General features: G+C 43.3%; 1 protein-coding gene across 3 annotated transcripts in view; it reads right to left on the reverse strand.

The window, feature by feature from the left end:
* Window positions 1–22,567, reverse strand: part of KATNBL1 (katanin regulatory subunit B1 like 1) — an 80,565-nt gene that overhangs the window by 55,840 nt on the left and 2,158 nt on the right. The window lies entirely within an intron of this gene.

Raw genomic sequence — 22,567 nt, forward strand, 5'->3', positions numbered from 1 at the left:
CAGAGACAGGAAGGAAGTTGACTACAAAAGGATAAGAGGAAACTTTTTGAGGACAGGGACATGTTCTGTATTTTGATTGTGGTGGTGATTACACAACTGCCAAAGCTCATGGAAAGGACACCTCAATAATCTGACTTAAAAGAAACTGGGGCAGAGAGCACAAGCTATCCATGGCTTTTCACTAGACTCCTTGGACACTTGACATTTGCTTGACAGAGCTGAGAAATATGGCGCCTCTTGGCCCACATCCATTCTTTTGTCTGCAGGAAACTGGTTACTCTTCAATCCTGGAGTTGCCAGAAACATTCCTCAAAGTATCTGGAATTTTTGTTTTGACTGGTGACTACCAAGGCCAGCCCTACCGGTTTTGTTTGCTCCCGGCTGTGCGCGCTGACCCTGCGGACTGAGGATGCCCTTTGTATGCAATGACGTGGGGTAATGCTGTGCTGTCAGGCCAATGGGAGTTAAAACTTAATTTGCAAAGGCCTCCAGGCTCCTTCTGCCCCTCCCAGCTCTCTGGAAAGCTTCTACTTACTATGCAGGTAGGTATCACAACTTACAGTCTGGGTAAAAAATTAAAGACTCATCCAAATTTTTAAGCGCTGGTGCAGCTAAAAAGATTAGGTCAAACAGATCCATGTTCAAATTCCCAGCTTTCCCACTTAACTAGCTCTTTCATTTTTATTAAAACAAAGTGTTTCTTCTGTCTGAAACTTCTCCTTCCTTCCTTTCCACTCCATCATAGCCTCTCTTGATGACTGAGTTCAAATCTTCCTCTTTAAAACACTTCTTTGAGACAGGGTCTCGCTCTGTGCCTAGGCTGGAGTGCCATGGTATGATCACAGTTCACTGCAGCCTTGACTTCCCAAGGTCAAGTGATCCTGCCACCTCACCCTCCCAAGTAGCTGGGACTACAGGTGTCTGCCATCATGCCCAGCTAATTTTTGTATTTTTTGTAGAGACGGGGTTTCATCATGTTGCCTAGGCTGGTCTCAAACTCCTGGGCTCAAGAGATCTGCCTGCCTTGGCCTCCCAAAGTACTGGGATTACAGGCAAGAGCGACTGTGCCAGCCTCTGAAGGACTTCTTGATCCCTGTCTTCGTTGATTTCTTCCTTCACTATCTCTTTTTGTACTTAGTGAATACTGCACAGTTTAAGACTTTTAACAATCTACAAATAATTGAAGGCCTAAAGGTAAGATATGACTGGGCACTAACTAATCCAGGTGTGTCTCCTCTTGCTAAACAGACTGCAAAACTTCTCTTGGGCAGCAACTGCATTTTATATATTTATGTTTGCAATGTAGTTTTTAAATCAATGATTATTAGTTAATATAAATGTATACCTATAGATATAACCTTCAGTGAACGAATGAATCATCACACTCAAAGTACTGTTACCAGAACACCAGGGGTTTTGTCTAGGTCCTGATGCTTGGCACACAGAAAGCCAATCAGAGAAAATGCAGGGAAGAAGGCTTTAATCAGGTGCTGCAGCTGAGGAAATGGAAGATCAGTCTCAAATCCATCTCCCTGACTAACTAAAATCAGGAGTTTATATAGCAGGGAAGAAATGTAACTGCATGCAGGAAAACAGGAATTAGGGAGGGGTAAGAAAGAAGAGTTGGTTAACAGGAAGCAGGTGGCCACTTGGGCAATCATGACAGATAAATGGCCTGGTGTCTCATTGTCCAGATGCTATGATCTGGTAAGTTTTAGTTCCATGATACTTTCTGAGAGGTCTGACGGTTGGTTTCCTGAGAAAGGAATTCATAAAAGACAAGAGTTACTTTCTCAAAGTTTTAAGACTGGGAGGGTCAATTTCTATGTTTATTGAAAGAAACCGTAAACATCCATTTCAGCACCCTCCTTTCTACTTATCAGTCCCTCAATCATGGGAAGTCTGGTCATTGATCTTTCTGGCTGCTTCATGCTGAGGAGCGGCACTGTGGGCAGCTATATACCATGAGTGACCACACTGATGACAGTGGCTGCTGACATCATGCCAGTTGCAGCAGGGAAGAGAGGTTGGAGCTGCACACTCCATGGAGCCAGTGGGAGCCCCGCCCCTTCTGCGTTGGGACAGGAGGTCCCCATGCCGCTGCAATTGCAGACCCAGGTCTCCTGCTTTACTGAGCAAGCAGGAGCCCCGCCCAGGTGGGCTACAGCCGCCCACACTGCAGCTGTGGATCCCAGCCTCCCTGTACTCTTTGGGGAGCCAGGAACAGGCAGGATCTGCCTTCCGTGGTGCAGCTGCAGCCACTGCACCCATGGCTGCAGACCTGGGCTTCCTTCTGTAGGAAGCAGGCATTAGCTGGGGACAGGCGGGAGCCCTGCCTCTTCCAAACTGGCAGGGTAGGAGCTCCCCTGTGCAGCGGCGGCTGTCCTCCCAGGCATAGGACCAGGGCGTCTCTGCAGTCTACACTCTTGGGCATCCCAGGAAGGATCCCCCTCCCCATCCCTGCAGGCTCAGGGGTGTCTGCTCCCACTGCCTGGCGTCTCTCCACTCCCAGCACCTGCTCTAATCTGAGAGCAGGGTTGAGGCCAAGCCCCAGGGCCATGAATGGCAGCGGGAGACAGACAAGAGTCCTGGGTGGAAGGGGGTGGGGTCCCCAGTAAGGCCCCACCCTCAGGCCAGGGAGGACCTGAAGGAAGGGGGCTGGGCTGCCAGTCCCGAGGACTAGAATGGGGACTCATGGTGCCTCTTCCGGGCCCACCCATGGCAGCCCAGGGACCAAATGGCATGTAGTTCCTCCCCTCTGAGGTCCACAAAAGCCCTGGGCTCAGTCACAGCAGGGCGGCGGACGCCAGAGGATAAAGATGGCAGAGAGATGACAGGAGAGGATGACCAGCTGCAGAGTGGAGTATCCTCTCTGCTGATAGCTGGAGAAGATGGGACCACCAGCTGCAGAGAGGAGTACCCGCTCCGCTGAATGCTGCAGAGACGACCAAGCGGAAGAGAGAAGCTGCCCTATCTGCTGAGTGCTTCAGAGACCCGCAGAGACGTCAGAATGACTCAACTGCAGAGAGGAGCCACTCTCTCCAGGGCCTCCTCTCTGCTAAGAGCTGAACACTCAACTGGACGACCTGCCTACAGAGAGGAGCTACCCACTCCTCTGAGCTGTTCTAACACTAAATACAATTATTCTTCACCCTTCACTTGCCTGTGTACCTCATTCTTCCTGGACAATAGGACAAGAACTTTGGCAAAGGCATTGCAGCCACAGAGGTTCTGGCCAGAATAATCTACACCCCAGAGATCCCATAACAACATGGCTGCCCAGGAATCAAAGGTTAATCTAATACTATACTTTTCCTCTGAAATACAATATTTCTCTCTCCAGTCCCCCACTTCCACCAAAGGTAAATCACAGCAGAACCAAGCCACCTGTAAGATAAGCTTCAGTCCAACTATACTTGGCCTGATTACCCATACAAAGTACAGCAAAAATCATTGTCCACATAGGCTCTTCTAAAAGGGCTGGAACCTGTCACCAGGCCATTTCAGTCAAAGTCCTGGAAAAATAACCGGTTCCTCCATCGGTGTCCCATTATAAAAGAAAACAGATTCTTACTGAACTTATGCAAACAACCACATTGCCACAAATTAAAGAATATTCACAAACAGGCCAGGCATGGTGGCTCATGCCTGTAATTCTAGCACTTTGGGAGGCCAAGGTAGGTGGATCACTTGAAGTCAGGAGTTTGAGACCAGCCTGGCCAACATGATGAAACCCCGTATCTAGTAAAAATACAAAAATTAGCCAGGTGTGGTGGCAGGTGCCTGTAATCCCAGCTGCTCCGTAGGTTGGGGCAGGAGAATCGTTTGAACCTGGGAAGTGGAGGATGCAGTGACCCAAGATCACGCCACTGCCTTCCAGCCTGGGTGACAGAGCGAGATGCCATGTAAAAAAAAAAAAAAAAAAAAAAAGAGTTTTCACAAATAATTTATGAATTCTGGAGAAATTCACCTCAAATTCTGTATACTCAGCTGTGAAAGGCTATAAATAGCTCAAATGAGCTGGGTGCGGTGGCTCACACCTGTAATCCCAGCACTTTGGGAGGCTGAGGCGGACAGATCAGTTGAGTTCAGGAGTTCAAGATCAGCCTGGCCAACATGGTGAAAACCCATCTGTACTAAAAATACAAAAATTAGCCAGGCATAATGGCACATGCCTGTAATCCCAGCTACTTGGGAGGCTGAGGCATGAGAACTGCTTGAACCTGGGAGGTGGAGGTTGCAGTGAGTCAAGACTGTGCCGCTGTACTCCAGGTTGGGCAACAGAGTGAGACTCTGTCTCAAAAAGGGGGAAGAAAAAAAGTTTTCCAGACTCTGAAAAACAAAACATAAAGTATCAGCAGTGTTTCAAACAAAAAGCTGTACAAAATCATTTCAGTTCTCCATTAGTTCTGTCCATGCAATCAGCTCCTGCTCTGCTTCATACTGGGTTAGTAATTTTTATGAACACATCAGCCTTTTGGTTAGTCCTGGAAGTTTTCTCTCTAGTCTCATGGCACAATTTCCAAAGTTATCAGAGGTCTGCATTCAACAGTCCTTTTCATGAACTCCTCAAAGAAGTAAGCCCTGGATTATAGCTGACTGTCAGCTGCTTTTTGGAAAGAATCAAAGCAAAACAATTGTGGACGACAAAAATCTCAGGACAGGCACAATTGACAAGGACATTTGGTTACTTTTGTGGCATACAAAAATGTAACATAGAAGTCATAACTGACATATTAATAATAATTAAGACATCAGAATTTTAGGAATTTCATACAACTTGGAACACATCTTTTTTTTTTTTTTTTTTGAGACAGAGTCTTGCTCTGTTGCCGGGCTGGAGTGCAGTGGTGTGATCTCAGCTCACCACAACCTCTGCCTCCCGGATTCAAGCGATTCTCCTGCCTCAGCCTCTGGTGGGATTACAGGCATGTGCCACCATGGCCAGCTAATTTTGTATTTTTAGTAGAGATGGGGTTTTGCCATGCTGGCCAGGCTGGTCTCAAAGTCCCAACCTCAGGTGATGCGCCCGTCTCAGCCTCCCAAAGTGCTGGGATTACAGGCGTGAGCCACTGCGCTCGGCCCTGGAACACATATTAATACCACATCTATATAAGTATAATCCAAAGAAAGTTAAACACCACCTCACATTTGATAATGCCTCCTTTTATAAATCTAACACCAAATAAGCCTAATAAGTCTCTCTTGGACTTCAGGGAACCCAATATCCAAAAAAGTTTGAGGCAAAAAGACTGATCTTAGAACTCGTAATTTTGCTTTTGGAAAGTCTATCAAGTATCAAAGGTTTAAAAAACTTGGTATCACAAAATATGATCAGAGGTCACTACAAAATAGTCATTCATTTAAAATGAATGAAATGAAAAAAATGAAAAAAAAAAAAAACCCGTTTACTCTTTGATAGAGAGGAGCCAGTTTCCTAAACAATAAGTCTTAATAAAGATGGCACAAAGCTAACTAAATCTGTCTCTTCCCTCTCCTTTGTTCCCTGAAATGTACTCAAAAAGTAAACAAAAATATTTTATTATCTCTTACTAATATCACACACAAATTCTGTTCAAAAGAGAAAATCTAATGTTACCTTTGTATGTTTCAGTACTGGTATTTTAGGGTTCATTTCTCAAACAATTAAAAGGAAGTATATGAATTCAATCCAGCATGTACTGATTCAGCACTACTATGTGTCAAGAGATGAATAAGTACATTCTTATTTCTAAGCTTACAATCTAGTGGGGACGAATGACAAGGAAGCCAATGAACATGAATAATGAATGCTATAAAAGAGGAATAGATACAGGTTACTAAAAACGCAGAAGCAGTTCATCTAAATTTAAGAAGCAATGAAGCATCCCAGAATATATCTCAGGTTGGGAAGGGAAAGGCTCTGCATAACCAAAGAATCAACAAACTGAACAGACAGTATCTACAAACTATACATCTGACAGTGGATCGATATCCAGAATTTATAAGGATCTCAGACAATCAGACAAACAAAAAACCCCAGATAATCCCATTAAAAAACAGGGTGAGGACATGAATAGACATTCTTCAAAAGAAGATAAATGGCCAAGAAGCATGTGAACAAATGTTCAATATCACTAATCACAGAAATGCAAATTAAAACTACAATGAAATATCATCTTACACCAATCAGAATGGCTACTATTAAAAAGACAAAAAGTAACAGATGAGAAGGACATGGAGAAAACAAACTCATATGCTATTGGTGGGAATGTAAATTAGTACAACCTCTATGGAAAACAACATGGAGATTTCTCAAAGAACTAAAAATAGAACCACTATGTGATTCTGTAATCCCACTACTGGGTATCTACCCAAAGGAAAATAAATCATTATATCCAGAAGACACCTGTACTCATATGTTTATTGCAGCACAGTTTATAATAGGAAAGATATAGAATCAACCCATGTCTATCAACGGAGGACTGGATAAAGAAAATATGGTATATATACAATATGGAATACTATTCAGCCTTAAAAAAGAATGAAATAATGTCTTTCGTAGCAACATAGATGGAACTGGAGGCCATTGTCTCAAGTAAAACAACTCAGACACAAAGACAAATACTGCATGTCCTCACTTAAAATAATGTGTACATATGAAAGCAGTGTGGAATAATAGAGAATGGAGAGTCAGAGAGGTAGGGGTGGGAGGAAGGTGGATGATGAAAGCTTGCTTGATGGGTAAAATGTGTGTTGCTCTAATGATTGATGTACTGAACCTCCTGACTTCACCACATACAATATATCAATGTAGCAAAATTGTACTTGTATCCTATAATCCCAGCTACTCAGGAGGCTGAGGCAGAACTGCTTGAACCTGGGAGGCAGAGGTTGCAGTGAGCCAAGATCTCATGACTGCACTCCAGCCTGGGCGACAGAGCGAGACGCCATCTCAAACCTACCCCCACCCCCCCAAAAAAACAAAAGAAAACCCACGAATAATTTTTTTTTTTAATTTTAACTATCAAATGACTATGTATTGGGAATTCTCCAAACCACACTGCATTCCTCAAAAGCAATTCTATTTTGTGGAATATACAAAATAGTTATGGCAACATGGAAACTGATAATAAATGGAAATAAATTTAGGGTCCTGGCCGGGCGCGGTGGCTCAAGCCTGTAATCCCAGCCCTTTGGGAGGCCGAGACGGGCGGATCACGAGGTCAAGAGATCGAGACCATCCTGGTTAACACAGTGAAACCCCATCTCTACTAAAAAATACAAAAAACTAGCCGGGCGAGGTGGCGGGCGCCTGTAGTCCCAGCTACTCGTGAGGCTGAGGCAGGAGAAGGGCGTAAACCCGGGAGGCGGAGCTTGTAGTGAGCTGAGATCCGGCCACTGCACTCCAGCCTGGGCGACAGAACGAGACTCCGTCTCAAAAAAAAAAAAAAATTTAGGGTCCTAAAAGTAACTTTGTGATTTATGAACATTTGATTTATAAATCTTTACCTTACTTGCTATATGAGAAATCAATGTGTATCTGATTTTTTTAAACTATGTGTGCATGCTTATCTAAAATGTGTCTCAAAATAATAAAAACTGGAAAGGGGTAAGCACATTCTGGCTTCAAAGAAAAAATAAAATAAAAAGATTCATTAAAAAAAGATGTTACACATGTATCTTAAACATTTCAATTTAAAAACTAAAAATCAGCCAGGTGTGGTGGCTCACACCTGTAATCCCAGCACTTCAGGAGACCAAGTGGGATGGCTCACCTGAGGTCAGGAGTTCAAGACCAGCCCAGTCAACATGGCGAAACCCCGTCTCTACTAAAAATACAAAAATTAGCCGGGAATGGTGGCACCCACCTGTAATCCCAGCAGCTTGGGAGGCTGAGGCAGGAGAATCGTGTGAACCCAAGAGGTGGAGGCTGCAGTGAGTAGAGACTGCGTGACTGCTCTCCAGCCTGAGCGACAGAGCGAGACTCTGTCTCAAAAATAAAATAAAATAATTTAAAAATGGCTGGGCATGGTGGCTCATGCCTGTTAATCCCAGCACTTAGGTGGCTGAGGTGGGCGGATCACTTGAGGTCAGGAGTTCAAGACCAACCTGGCCAACATGGCAAAACCCAGTCTCTATTAAAAATACAAAAACCTGCCAGGCATGGTGGCAGGTACCTGTAGTCCCAGCTAATCGGGAGGCTGATGCAGGAGAATCACTTGAACCCTGGAGGAAGAGGCTGCAGTGAGCCAAGATTGCACCACTGCACTCCACCCTGGGTGACAGAACGAGACTCCATCTCAAAAAGAAAGAAAGAAAGGAATCTAAACATGATGTATAATGCATCATCTATAATTTCTAGTTTGGGCTTATTTAAAGTGGCTCAAGAACTTGATACATTATCAGTACAAAATCCTGCACCGTTATAGTTTTACTTCATTTATGTTTAGCTGTCTAACCTACACCTTATTTGATATACAGTTTTTCGAGCATTTGCCTTTGTCCAGACTACCCAAAGCTATACAATTAACTTCATGGAAACAATAGATTTTAAATCCCTATTTCCAATTGCTGTCTTCACTACACTGGGAACTAAGAAGCTTGGCAAATGTGGCAGAGATAAACTGCTGCTCTCTACAAAGGTTTTTCCAACTTAGACTCCTGCTACTAGAGGTGGAGAACCACCATTTGCATCCATGATAACGCAAGATTCTGTCTTGTCAACGTTTTTTACCTTTGAAAATTTGACAAACAATGAACAATGTCATGTTTTAGTTTGCTTTTGAAAAATTTAATGTGAAGTTGTATTTTTCTTACATGTTTAAACTGAAAAGACTAGGCAGTATAGTGTGACAGAGAAATATAAGTCCTAGAGTCAGACTACCTGGGTTTTAGTCCTGTTTTAACCATTTATTAGTTATGCACCATCTTAGGCAACTTACCTAACCTCCTATTTTCAGAATAATCCTGTGAGGATTAAATAATCCACTTACCATAATGTCTGTAAATCCCTCTGTAAATGTTAGCTATTATCAAGTTATACACAAACATCACCTATGAGGCAAGTTGCCTTTGGTGTAAGAAACATGATTCGTCGTGTCAGCAAACTTTAATATCAGTTCCTAAATTTGTTGTATGTTTCTGTATGTGCATATGTAGCACAGAGAAAAGCATGAAAGGATAAGGGTTATTTCTAAATAGTGGTATTACATTCCTTTTTTCTGTTTATTTTTCTATAAGGGTAAGATTGAATTGTTGTCTTTGGCTTTTATCAATTTTTAACAGTAAAAAATATTACATTTTAAATAAAAGAATGAGGTTTATTTTTTTTTTGTTGAGATGGAGTCTCGCTCTGTTGCCCAGGCTGGAGTGCAGTGGTATGATCTCGGCTCACTGCAACCTCTACCTCCCAGGTTCAAGAGATTTTCCTGCCTCAGCTTCTCTAGTAGCTGGGATTACAGGCACATGCCAGCACACCCACCTAATTTTTTTATTTTTAGTAGAGACAGTGTTTCACCATGTCAGCCAGGATGGTCTCAAACTCCTGACCTCAGGTAATCTACTCGCCACCTCGGCCTCCCAAAGTGCTGGGATTATAGGTGTGAGCCACCGCACCCAGCCGAGTTTCCTTTCTTGACACAAAAAGAGGACAATATGCTAATAGGAACTGATAAATTAAAACTTCTTAAGCCTTGCAACATACAAATTCTTAACTTATGTAAAGGAATATGAAATAATTGTAAAATTATAAAATTCAGTGACCTAAACCATTCTAAAAATTTTTGGTGGTATATACAGCTACATCATAGCATGTAGTACTTTCCTACCTAACTCCTGTTCAGACCCTTAAACTTCCCAACCTTTCCTGCTGTGAAATTCTCACCATCATCCCAGTTTCTAGTGGGAGAAAGAGTCAAACAAGCAATTATGATACAATATGTTAAGCACTGAGATATCCCTGAGGATTTATCTAAGAGTTTAGGGAAAACAAACAAACAAAACTGCTCTTAAACTATGAAATAGTAGATAGTGGTTTGAAGCAAAGATATTTAGAGAGTCATTTTACAGAAAGTAACAGCCTCTAGTCCAGCAGGACTTGCTGAGTAATCTCAATGAGTGTTTCTCTACATTTTAATCAATGTGTAAAATTTATTTCCATAACTACTATAAAAGTGTTCCCAAAAAACACTTTGCGCTAAGCAGATCATGTGACCCAGTGTACGGCAGGTGGAACTTATCACAAAGAGCAACAACAACAACAACAAAAACCCCACAGTTTAATGTTAAACCAGATTCAAAGTAAGATTACACAATTCCATAAATGTGATATTCCTTTTTTAGGTATATTTAGTCAAGAATTGGGAAGGGGGAATGGCAAGGGCAGCAAAGACTTGTAGTCAAAAAGTAACAAGGTAAATGGAATGTTAAACTGTACTTTTTATACAGTATGAGAAACTATTATATGGGTACAGCAATGATACATTCTGTTGACCTTGCTAGTTTTGTTTTGCACTCATTTAATCCCATTTAATCTGATTGAAGGTTACCATTTTGAAAGAATGTGTCAATTAAATGGGGCATGGATTCTGGGGAGGAGGTGAACACTGGAAGAAGAGTAAAGAGAAACAGAGACAAATACAGCCAGTGCTACTCATGTACTGTCCAGCAAAAGGGTACCCCATCAGGTTACCTGTATTGTCTACTACACTTGTTAGGTTTATTCCTACAAAGAAAATAGATTTACTGGCCAGGCGCAGTGGCTCATGCCTGTATTCCCAGCATTTTAGGAGGCCGAGGTGGGCGGATTACGAAGTCAGGGGTTTGAGACCAGTCTGGCCAACATGGTAAAATCCCATTTCTACTAAAAATACAAAAATTAGCCTGGTGTGGTAGCATGAGCCTGGAGTCCCAGCTACTCTGGAGGCTAAGGCAGGAGAATCCCTCGAACCCGGGAGGTGGAGGTTGCAGTGAGCCTAGACTGCACCACTGCACTCCAGCCTAGGTGACAGGGCAAGACTCCTGTTTCAAAAAAAAAACAACAGAATATAGATTTACCAAATTAACAGAGCCTGACCCTATTAAATATTCAAATCATAAAACTAAGTCCCCTCATCCTGATTCCATATGTGTCCAGAGTTGGCTCCTTCCCATGGGTTCTTGGTCTTGCTGACAACAAGAATGAAGCCGTGGACTTTCACGGTGTTACAGCTGTAACGGTGTTACAAATGGTTTGTCCAGAGTTTCTTCCCTCAGGTAGGTTCATGGCCCAGAGTTTGTTCCTTCGGATGTGTCCAGAGTTTCTTCCTTCCAGTGGGTTCATGGTCTCGCTGACTTCAAGAATGAAGCTGGAGGACCTTCATGACAAGTGTTACAGCTCTTAACGGTGTTGCGGACCCAAACAGTGAGCAGCAGCAAGATTTATTGTGAAGAGGGAAAGAACAAAGCTTCCACAGCGTGGAAGAGGACCGGAGTGGGTTGCAACTGGGGCTCAGTGGCCAGTTTTTATTCCCTTATTTGACCCCGCCTGTGTCCTGCTGATTGGTCCATTTTACAGAGTGCTGATTGGTTCACTTTACAGAGTGCTGATTGATCCATTTTTACAGAATCTTGATTGGTGCATTTACAATCCTCTAGCTAGACACAGAGCGCTGATTGGCGTATTTACAATCCTCTAGCTAGACAAAAAAGTTCTCCAAGTCCCCACACCACCCAGAAGCCCAGCTGGCTTCACGTCTCACATACTCCGAACAACTCAAAGTTGTCATCTCAACGGCTTACTATTTCCTGAATGATTCATCACACCACTTTCTCTCTCTCTCATTTTTTTGAGACGGAGTCTTCCTCTTTCTCCCAGGCTGGAGTGCAGTGGCACCATCTGGACTCACTCCCATCTCTGCCTCTCGGGTTCCGGCTATTCTTCTGCCTCCGCCTCCTGAGTAGCTGGGATTACAGGTGCGTGCCACCACGCCTGGCTAATTTGTGTGTGTGTGTGTATTTTTAGTAGAGATGGGGTTTCACCATATTGGCGAGGCTGGTCTCGAACGTCTGACCTCGTGATCCACTGCCTTGGCCTCCCAAAGTGCTGGGATTACAGGTGTAAGCCACCAGGCCCGCCCCACCTTCTCTTAATTCAGTTTCCCACTGAAAGCTGATTTGAGAAACGTCAAACTCAGGGAAGCAGATCAAGCATGAAAATAAAGATAGATGTTTGGAGATTAAGTGGGTACAATACTGTGTCATTTCAATCAATTTAGATCAAACTGAATTCCAACTTTCTTATGAGTGAGATACCCTGAAATAAAAATTACAAAAGAGATGCCAAGTGGGAATTAGCTTTCCTACTACCTCTTCCTCAGATTTTTTTTTTTTTTTTGAGACAGACTCTTGCTCTGTCGCCAGGTTGGAGGGCAGTGGCGCAATCTCAGCTCACTTCAACCTCCACCTCCCAGGTTCAAGCGATTCCCCTGCCTCAGCCTCCCAAGTAGCTGGGATTACGGGTGCGTACCACCATGCCTGGCTAACTTTTTATATTTAAGTAAAGACAGGGTTTCACCATGTTGGCCAGAATGGTCTCAATCTCCTGACCTCGTGATCTGCCAGCCTCGGCCTCCCAAAGTGCTGGGATTACAGGCTCGAGCCACTGTGCCCAGCCTCTTCCTCAGTTTTAATCAAGTCCATTGAGTTTACTACATTAGGGAACTTCGACTAATAGTGGGAAAATAAAGTTAGAGAACTAGGTAGATGTTTATCACCATCCATAGTTGCGGACCTACAGGTTTTTTAAAAAACATAACTATGCCTTATACTGGGAAGTAGGGAGAAAAAAGTAAGGTAGCAAAACACTATGTTACCACTTAGGTTAAAAAGTGTGTGTCTGTGAGGGACTACTTGTATATTCACTAAATATCTTTTGAAGGATACAAGAGAAACTGGGTACAACGGTCACTTCTAGTGAGAGGATATGTGTGGCTGGGGGGTAAAGGGAGAAGACTTTTCTCTTTTGGGCCTTTTGAAGTTTGTATAATGTGCAAGTATGTTTTAACTTAATTATAATGTGTTAGTAGTATTATATAAATATTTTCTTAAATGGCTATATAAACACCTGTATCTTTGGGAAGACTTAGGGCTTCTTACACCTAGAAGTAGATGATTATGATTATTCTAGCGTGTTTTGGTGAATTCGCCAAATTCCAATTTACTTTCCCTGTTAGAATAACTCAGTATTTTCTGGAAATATTCAACAGGGAGCAAAAAATACTCGATTCTGTTTTATCTGTCTTCTTGGACTCAAAAATGGAAAAATATATACAATTGGCCCTCTGTATCTGTGGGTTCAGAATCTGTGGATTCAACCAATTCCCAATCAAAACTGTTTAGATAAAAAATACATCTCTACTGAATATGTAGACTTATTTTTCTTGTCGCTATTCCCCCAATAATACAACAACTATTTACATAGCATTTACATTGTACTAGATATTACAAATAATTTAGAAATTATTTAAGGTATATGGGAGGATATGCAAAGGTTATGTGGAAATACTACACCACTTTATATCAGGGATTTGAGCATCCTAGGATTGCGATATCATTGGGAGGTCCTGGAACCAATCACCCACATGAGGGATGAATGCATACATACATAAAACACTGTCACTTTAAGGATCAGTTTTGACCCTTGTTTGCCTACTAAAGGTATTTCTGATACTTTCAAAACCAATAAGACTCTCTGCATATGAGCAGATATACCAGTAAAATAGTATTCAACTCTCAAAACGACGAGCTAATATAAATTAATTCAAAAACTCTATCTTCATTATTTGGACTAATGTCACCACCCTATGACACTTGTGCCTAATTTCTAAAGTACAAGAAGTCAGCAGGGTTAAGTATATCCTAAGCCTTGGAAAAAAGGGTAGATCATCCTTTAAGAATTAAAAAAATCAACAAAAATGATGCCAGAGACATTCAGAATCCTTTTATAACAACGGTTCTTAAACCTTTCTTGTTCCAAAACTTGTGAGGATTGTATCACATCCCTATCAGTTACAGTGGTTGGGCACCACCATATCTCCTGGGCTGAAATCAGAACGTGTATTAAGGTTTGAAAATGCCTCTTCTCTTAGGGAACACCTTCTTCTCCAACAGAAGAATCATACGCAGGCTCAAGAAAATACGACTCCTAAGTCCAAGACTTAACTATAACAAAAATTAACATATTAACTTTCATTGAAAAATAAAATATTGGCCAGGCGCGGTGGCTCAGGCCTGTAATCTCAGCACTTTAGGAGGCCTAGGTGGGTGGATCGCCTGAGGTCAGGAGTTCGAGACCAGCCTGGCCAACATGGTGAAACCCCATCTCTACTAAAAATACAAAAATTAGCTGGGCGTGGTGGCAAACACCTGTAATCCCAGCCACTGGGGAGGTTGAGGCAGGAGAATCGCTTGAGCCCGGGAGGCAGAGGTTGCAGTAAGCTAAGATTGTGCCATTATACTCCAGCCCGGGCAACAGAGCAAGACTGTGTCTCAAAATAAATAAATAAATAAATAAAAGTAAATAAATAAAATAAAATCTCTCATCACATTGTTTCACATAAACTCTGGATTCAAATTTCCAACTGCCTACTACTCAACTCCACATGGATATCCAACAGCCATCTATTCTTGAATTTAACATATTAAAAATAGAACCCTTAATGTCCCCCCGCTCAAATCTGCTCCTTCCAACAGTCCCTAACTCAGTAAACAGAACCATCCTCCTCCCTATTTCTGAAGCTTGAAATAAAGGATTCATCCTTGATTTCCTTTTTCCTTAATTACCTACATCCAATTTGTTGACTTTGCCTTTATAATATATTCCTAAGCTGTCCATTTTTTCCATTTCCATTACCACCATTCTAGACCAAACCACCAACTCCTTTAGACTACAATAGTTTCCTAAATGCTCCAGCCACACTGGCCTTCTGTCCTTCAACATTTCAAACTTATTTTCATTTTGTGGCTGAGCCATTCTTTCTGCTTAAAATATTCCTCCCAAGCACTCACCACCCAATCAAGAATAACCCCATCCTCACTTACAATCATTCTCTATAGCAGTACCCTGTATTTTTCCCCCACCACATTTATCACCATCTGGAAATCAGTTTATGCACTTATTGCCTACGACCTCTCACTAGACTGCTAGCTCCATGAGAGCACGAACTATGTTCATTGTACCTAGAATAGATACACCTATTCTGGTATCTACTTTTTCTTTTTTTGAGATGGAGTCTTGCTCTGTCTCCAGGATGGAGTGCAGTGGCATGATCTCAGCTCACTGCAACTAACTCAAGGACAGAAAACCAAACACTGCATGTTCTCACCCATAAGTGGGAGTTGAACATTGAGAACACGTGGATACAGGGAGGGAAACATCACACACCGGGCCCTGCTGGCAGGTGTGGGGCTAGGGGAGGGACAGCATTAGGAGAAAAACCTAATGCAGATGATGGGTTAATGGGTACAGCAAACCACCATGGCACGTGTATACCTACGTAATAAACATGCATGTTCTGCACATGTACCCCAAAACTTAATTTTTTTAAAAAAGAGCCAGTGTGTGTGATTCACTCCCATTACCTTACTTCTAACCATCAACAGGTAACCAACAACAGGCAACCAACAACAGGCCAGAAAGTTAAGGCTCCCCTGTCCACATTGCTAAGCAAGGAAAACTAGGAGCACTGGCCCAGACAGTTCATATGTAACATGAACTGAGGAAAAATAAACCTCTGAAATAAGCCACTGAGATTTGGGTGCTGTTTGTTACTGCAAAATCACCTAGTCCATCCAAACTGATGAAGTGTTCAAGCAATGCGGTAGCTCACAGAATGATTCAGTCAGTCCCACTAAGTGGTTACTTGCAATGTAAACTGATGTCACTAGATACACATATTTAATTCCCTTCTGATTACAGTTGTCCCTCAGTAGCTGAGTACGACTGGTTCCAGGACCACCTCAGATACCAAGATTGGTGGATAATCATGTCCCCTAGTCAGTCTTCCGTATTCATGGCTTCCACACAGATAACCCATGGATGCTGAGGGTAGACTGTATTACCGAGTTTCCAACAGGTCTGCTGACAAGGATCGAAAAAACTGTTTACATGGAGCTTTAAGGAATTCTTGTCTCTAATGCTATTTTTCACTAAATGAATAATTCACTCAAACAATGAATGCCACCCATACAGGCTTCTTGAAAAACCATCTGCCAGACTTTCTTCAACTGGGAACATATTTTGTAGGCAAGAAAAACTGCTTTTTGTTTCCTTATTTTCTATACCAACTATTCAATAATTAAGTAATTATTGAGTCCAGGCCACTCTAAGGGAAAAGAATAGAAAGGTAGGTTGGCTGAAAGGCAGAAGTCGCTGAATGCTAGGTCAGGAATTTGGACTTTATCTTGTAGACAAAATAGACTTACGGAGAAATTCTGTATATGAATTACATGTGAAAAAACTATTCTTGACGATTATTTATATGGCAGTTGTGCAACAGGAAGGTGAAGAGGGACTTTTTTTTTTTTTTTTTTTTAAGACGGAGTCTCGCTCTGTTGCCAGGCTGGAGTGCAGTGGCGCAATCTCGGCTCACTGCAAGCTCCGCCTCCCGGGTTCAAGTGATTCCCCTGCCTCAGCCTCCTGAGTAGCTGGGGCTACAGGTGTCCGCCACCACGCCCAACTAATTTTTTGTATTTTAGTAGAGACAGGGTTTCACCATGTTGGCCAGGATGGTCTCGTTCTCTCCACCTTGTGATCTGCCCACCTCAGCCTCCCAAAGTGCTGGGATTACAGGCGTGAGCCACCGCGCCTGAAGACTGCCAGTTTTTAACTGCTGTGCCATGAATCCTCCATGGATGAAAGGCCAAATTTTAATCAATATACATAATTCATTTTTGCTACAACAGTAAATGTACTGTTACTGATTATATTAAGTGGCACAGGGAATGGCTAGGACATAGGTTTTTGAAAGTAAGAGTGGCCGGGCGCGGTGGCTCAAGCCTGTAATCCCAGCACTTAGGGAGGCCGAGACGGGCGGATCACGAGGTCAGGAGATCGAGACCATCCTGGCTAACACGGTGAAACCCCGTCTCTACTAAAAATACAAAAAACTAGCCGGGCGAGGTGGCGGGCGCCTGTAGTCCCAGCTACTCCAGAGGCTGAGGCAGGAGAATGGCGTGAACCCGGGAGGCGGAGCTTGCAGTGAGCTGAGATCCAGCCACTGCACTCCAGCCTGGGCTACAGAGCAAGACTCCGCCTCAAAAAAAAAAAAACAAAAACAAAAAAAAAAAAGAAAGTAAGAGTAAAATGCATACTGAAATGTCAAGCTGGCACTTAAGTATGTGGTGATGGTCAAAATCTTACTCTGTGAGTAAGAGGGGCAGCCAGGGCAGTAATCGCTTAATAGTTCTGAAAGGCAGTTAAGTGAACAACAGACGCTTTGCTACTGCTGGGAGGTATTTTCATATTGTAGGAATTACGGGTTGTACTCTGATTGGTTTGTATTTTTAATTCCTTCAAGATACTCGGAGCATCTGCGCAGTACTCCAACAAACTTCGTCTTTCCCCAGCAACCCATTCCTTCATTTCTTTACTCGTTCAACGAATATTAAGTACATGTTACAGACTAATTACTGTTCTACGCACTAGGGAAACATCAGTGGACAAAACAAAAATCCCTGCTGTACTGAAGCTTATATTCTATCGACTTTTAAATTCCATCCTAAGATTTCTTCTTCAACCCTATCATATAAATAGCTTTTAAAAATGCCTTTAGAAGAAATAATCTACGATGAATCACAGTAAGATGTAAAAGACTATCCAGAGGCTTCTTCCCCACAGGTCTCCCTCCTCCCCAAAGAACTCCCTCCAAAAGTAACTATTTTACAGATTCTCAGAGTTGTAAAGGACCTTGGAGATAATTTCAGATGATATTAAATGACTCGCCCAAGAACACTTAGTTACTAACAGGCTTAGCATTGTGACTTACAGTAATAGTGCCTTTCCCACGGTAACACCAAGCTGTGCATCTTAAGAGTGTGCTAGTGAGCAGAGGAGATGCCAGAATGAGCACCTCATGACTCATGCACAGGTGGTAGGCTTCTGGGTGACTTGCTCAAGGCAAAAAGAATTTCAGACAGTATATAAAACTGAAAGAAAGAGATGTGGTTACAGGAAGCCAAAAAGGGAGTCCTTTCAGAAGACCTTTTCTCTCATTTCTACCCTCATGATGCCGCAAGAACAAGAATGGTAAATACAATGCAGAAGTCTCCAAAGTTAAGGGGTATTAAGCTGGTAGTGAAAAAAATACTTAGCGAGCAAGAAAGAGTAAATACAACATTTGAACCTGGCAAAGAAAAGTCAAATTACGCCAGGCACGGTGGCTTACGCCTGTAATCCCAGCACTTTGGGAGGCCGAGGTGGGCGGATCACCTGGGTCAGTAGTTCAAGACCAGCCTGGCTGACATGGTGAAACCCCGTTTCAACTAAAAATACAAAAATTACCCGGGCGTGGTGGTGGGCACCTGTAATCCTGGCTACTCAGGAGACTGAGGCAGGAGAATAGCATGAACCCAGGAGGTGGAGGTTGCAGTGAGTTGAGATCTTGCCACTGTACTCCAGCCTGGGAGACAAGAGCAAGACTGCGTCTCCAAAAAAAAAAAAAAAAAAAAAAGAAAAGTCAAATTACACCCTTCCGATTTAAAAAGTGGATGCTATGCTCCTAGTAAAAGTACCATTTGTATTAGGTTTAAAGTGTTTAATTAAAAAACATTATATTCCTAAATACATTTTCCAGAAAGCACCAAATTAACTAACATAGATCCAGAAGTATGATGACTGATAAAACATCAATATAACATTGACAGGTGTAATGTTATGATGCATCTTGTTACTTTTTTTTTTTTTTCCTGAGATAGGGTCTTGCTTTGTCACCCAGGTTGGAGTGCAGTGACATGATCATGGCTAACTGCAGCCTCCAACTTCTGGACTCAAGGAATCCTCCCACCTCAGCCTCCCAAGGAGTTGGGACTACAGGCACATGCCACTACACCTGCCTAATTTTATTTTATTTTTCAGACAGATTTTGCTCTGTCGTCCAGGCTGGAGGGTAGTGGTGCGATCTCTGCTCACTGCAACCTCTGCCTCCCCGGTTCAAGTGATTCTCCCGCCTCAGCCTCCCCAGTAGCTGGGACTACAGGCATGTGCCACCATGTCCTGCTAATTTTTTTTATTTTAAGTAGAGACGGGGTTTCATCGATTTAGCCAGGATGGTCTCGATCGCCTGACCTCGTGATCTGCCCACCTTGGCCTCCCAAAGTGCTAGGATTACAGACATGACCCACCGGCCCTAATTTTAAAATTTTTTGTAGAGATGGTGTCTTGCTATGTTGCCCAGGCTGGTCTCAAACTTCTAGGCTCAAGCTTTCCTCTTACGTTGGCCTCCCAAAGTGCTGGGATTACAGGTGTGAGCCACTGTGCCTGACCTGGACAAGAATTTTTAAAGATAATTCCTACTCCCTTGATAAAGGAGTTCTACTCACCTCTTGCTTGTAAAACTGTAGCAATCTGGAGCCAGGAGCGGTGGCTCATGCCTGTAATCCCAGCACTTTGGAAGGCCGAGGTGGGCAGATTACAGGAGTTCGAGACCAACCTGACCAACATGGTGAAACCCATCTCTACTGAAAATACAAAAGTAGCTGGGTGTGATGGCACATGCCTGTAAACCCTGCCACTCGGGAGGTTGAGGCAGGAGAATCGCTTGAATGCGGGAGGCGGAGGTTGCAGTGGACCAAGATCACGCCATTGCACTCCAGCCTGTGCAACAAGAGCAAAACTCCATCTCAAAAAAACCAAACAACAACAAAAAAAAGGTAGCAATCTATACATTTCAACAAATCAAAACTAGTCTAATCTCTCAAAGTGAAGACTCATGACCAAATTTAAGCCTTATTTAGTATTCTAATAGAAAAAAATATTTTGAAAAATCTTTCCAAAAAAAGGGAAAGGGCAAGGCTTGCTAAGAAAGAATTGAGGCCAGGTGTGATGACTCGTGCCTGTAATCCCAGGACTTTGGGAGGCCGAGGTGGAAGGATCACCCGAGGCCAGGAGTTCAAGACCAGCCTGGCTAACATGGTGAAACCCCGTCTCTACTAAAAATATAAAAATTAGCCAGGCGTGGTGGTGTGCTCCTGTAATCCCAGCTACTTGGGAGGCTGAGGCAGGAGAACTGCTTGAACCTGGGAAGCGAAGGCTTGCAGTGAGCCAAGATCATACCACTATACTCCAGCCTGGGCAACAGCGCAAGACCCCATCTCAAAAAAGAAATAAAATAAAATAAGAAAGAATAAAATCAAGGAAAATTAATTTTAGGAGTTTTAGGAAGAATGTAAACGATAGACATCAAGAGTCGTCATTAAAATCTTCATTAAAATCTCATTATGGGTCTCTGTGAATGGCAGTTAACATGTTAAGAAAATGATGAGAATCCCAACTTAATTCAGTGGTTCCACCATTCTTTAGCCTCCCAGATAAAAAACCTTGGAGATGCCATAGACTTTTACCTCCATTTTTTTCTATAATCTACTATGTTCCAATATTTCTCCCTTCAAAATGTCTCTTTGGAATACAAAGCAAAATTCCCAGTTTCAAAAGAACACGCACAAAAAATACTATGACCATTAAAAAGAGCATTTTTCTCAGAATCTGTGGAAAGAGAGCAAATTAAAAAAAAAAAAAAAAAGTTTTTGGCTGGCGCAGTGCCTCACGCCTGTAATCCCAGCACTTTGGGAGGCCAAGGCAGGCAGATCACAAGGTCAAGAGATTGAGACCATCCTGCCCAACATGGTGAAACCCCATCTGTACTAAAAATACAAAAATTAGCTGGGCATGGTGGTGGGCGCCTGTAGTCCCAGCTACTTGAGAGGCTGAGGCAGGAGAATTGGTTGAACCCAGGAGGCGGAGCTTGCAGTGGGCTGAGATCATACCACTGCACTCCAGCCTGGCAAAAGAGCGAGACTTCATCTCAAAAAAAAAAAAAAAAAAAAAAAAAGAATGGAACATATACATGATGTGCTGAGTCAAAAAAAATTTCACAGAGAGAAAAAGGCAAAATTCCAGTTTTATAAAAAGAAAAATAGTTATCAGCATAAAAAAAGACTTGAAAGAAATAATCACATTAAAATATTAACAGGCTGGGCACGGTGGCTAATGCCTGTAATCCCAGCACTTTGGGAGGCTGAGGTGGGCAGATCACCTGAGGTCAGGAGTTCGAGACCAGCCTGGCCAACATGGCCAAACCCCGCCTCTACTAAAAATACAAAAATTAGCTGGGCGTGGTGGTGCACACCTGTAGTCCCAGCTACTCGGGAGGCTGAGGCAGGAGAATCGCCTGAACCTGGGAGGCAGAGGTTGCAGTGAGCTGAGATCACTCCACTGCACTCCAGCCTGGGCAACAGAGCGAGACTCTGCGTCAAAACAAAACAAAACATAAACCAGAAAAATCATTTTCATTGGCAAGTCTTTGAATATAGTGTTTCCTCACTAAAATTCCCCATCCACCCCCCCCCTTTTTTTTTTTTTTGAGACGGAGTCTCCCTCTGTCACCCAGGCTGGAGTGCAGTGGCACGATCTTGGCTCACTGCAAACTCTGCCTCCCAGTTTCAAGCGATTCTCATGCCTCAGCCACCTGAGTAACGGGATTACAAGTGTGTGCCACCACGCCCAGCTAATTTTTTATTTTTAGTAGAGATGAGGTTTTGCCATGTTGTCCAGGCTGGTCTTTAACTCCTGACCTCAAGTGATCTGTGCAGGCTGGTCTTGAACTCCTGACCTCAAGTGATCTGCCCGCCTCGGCCTCCCAAAGTGCTGGGATTACAGGGGTAAGCCACCGTGCCCGGCCCATCCACCCTTACTTACTGTATATTTACAGACAGGGTCTTGGTCTGTTGCTGCATTGAGGTGCAGTGGCACAATCTCGGCTCACTGTGGCCTTGACCTCATGGGCTTACGCATCCTCCCACCCCAGCCTCCCAAGTAGCTGGGACTACAGGCACGTGCCTCCATGCCTGGCAAAATATTTTACATTCTCGGCCGGGCGTGGTGGCTCAAGCCTGTAATCCCAGCACTTTGGGAGGCCGAGACGGGCGGATCACGAGGTCAGGAGATCGAAACCATCCTGGCTAACCCGGTGAAACCCCGTCTCTGCTAAAAATACAAAAAACTAGCCGGGCGAGGTGGCCGGCGCCTGTAGTCCCAGCTACTCCGGAGGCTGAGGCAGGAGAATGGCGTAAACCCGGGAGGCGGAGCTTGCAGTGAGCTGAGATCCGGCCACTGCACTCCAGCCTGGGTGACAGAGCAAGACTCCGTCTCAAAAAAATATATATATATATTTTATATTCTCTGTACAGATGTGGTCTCGCTATGTTGCCTAGGTTGCTCTCGAACTCCTGGCTTCCAGGGATCCTCTTGTCTTGGCCTCCCAAAGTGCCAGGATTACCAAACTTGCCTAGTCCCACCATCCACCCTTCTATTCAGTGCCCTACGTAAATCCTC

This window comes from Chlorocebus sabaeus, chromosome 26 (assembly GCF_047675955.1).
Source record: "Chlorocebus sabaeus isolate Y175 chromosome 26, mChlSab1.0.hap1, whole genome shotgun sequence".
Lineage (NCBI taxonomy): Eukaryota > Metazoa > Chordata > Mammalia > Primates > Cercopithecidae > Chlorocebus > Chlorocebus sabaeus.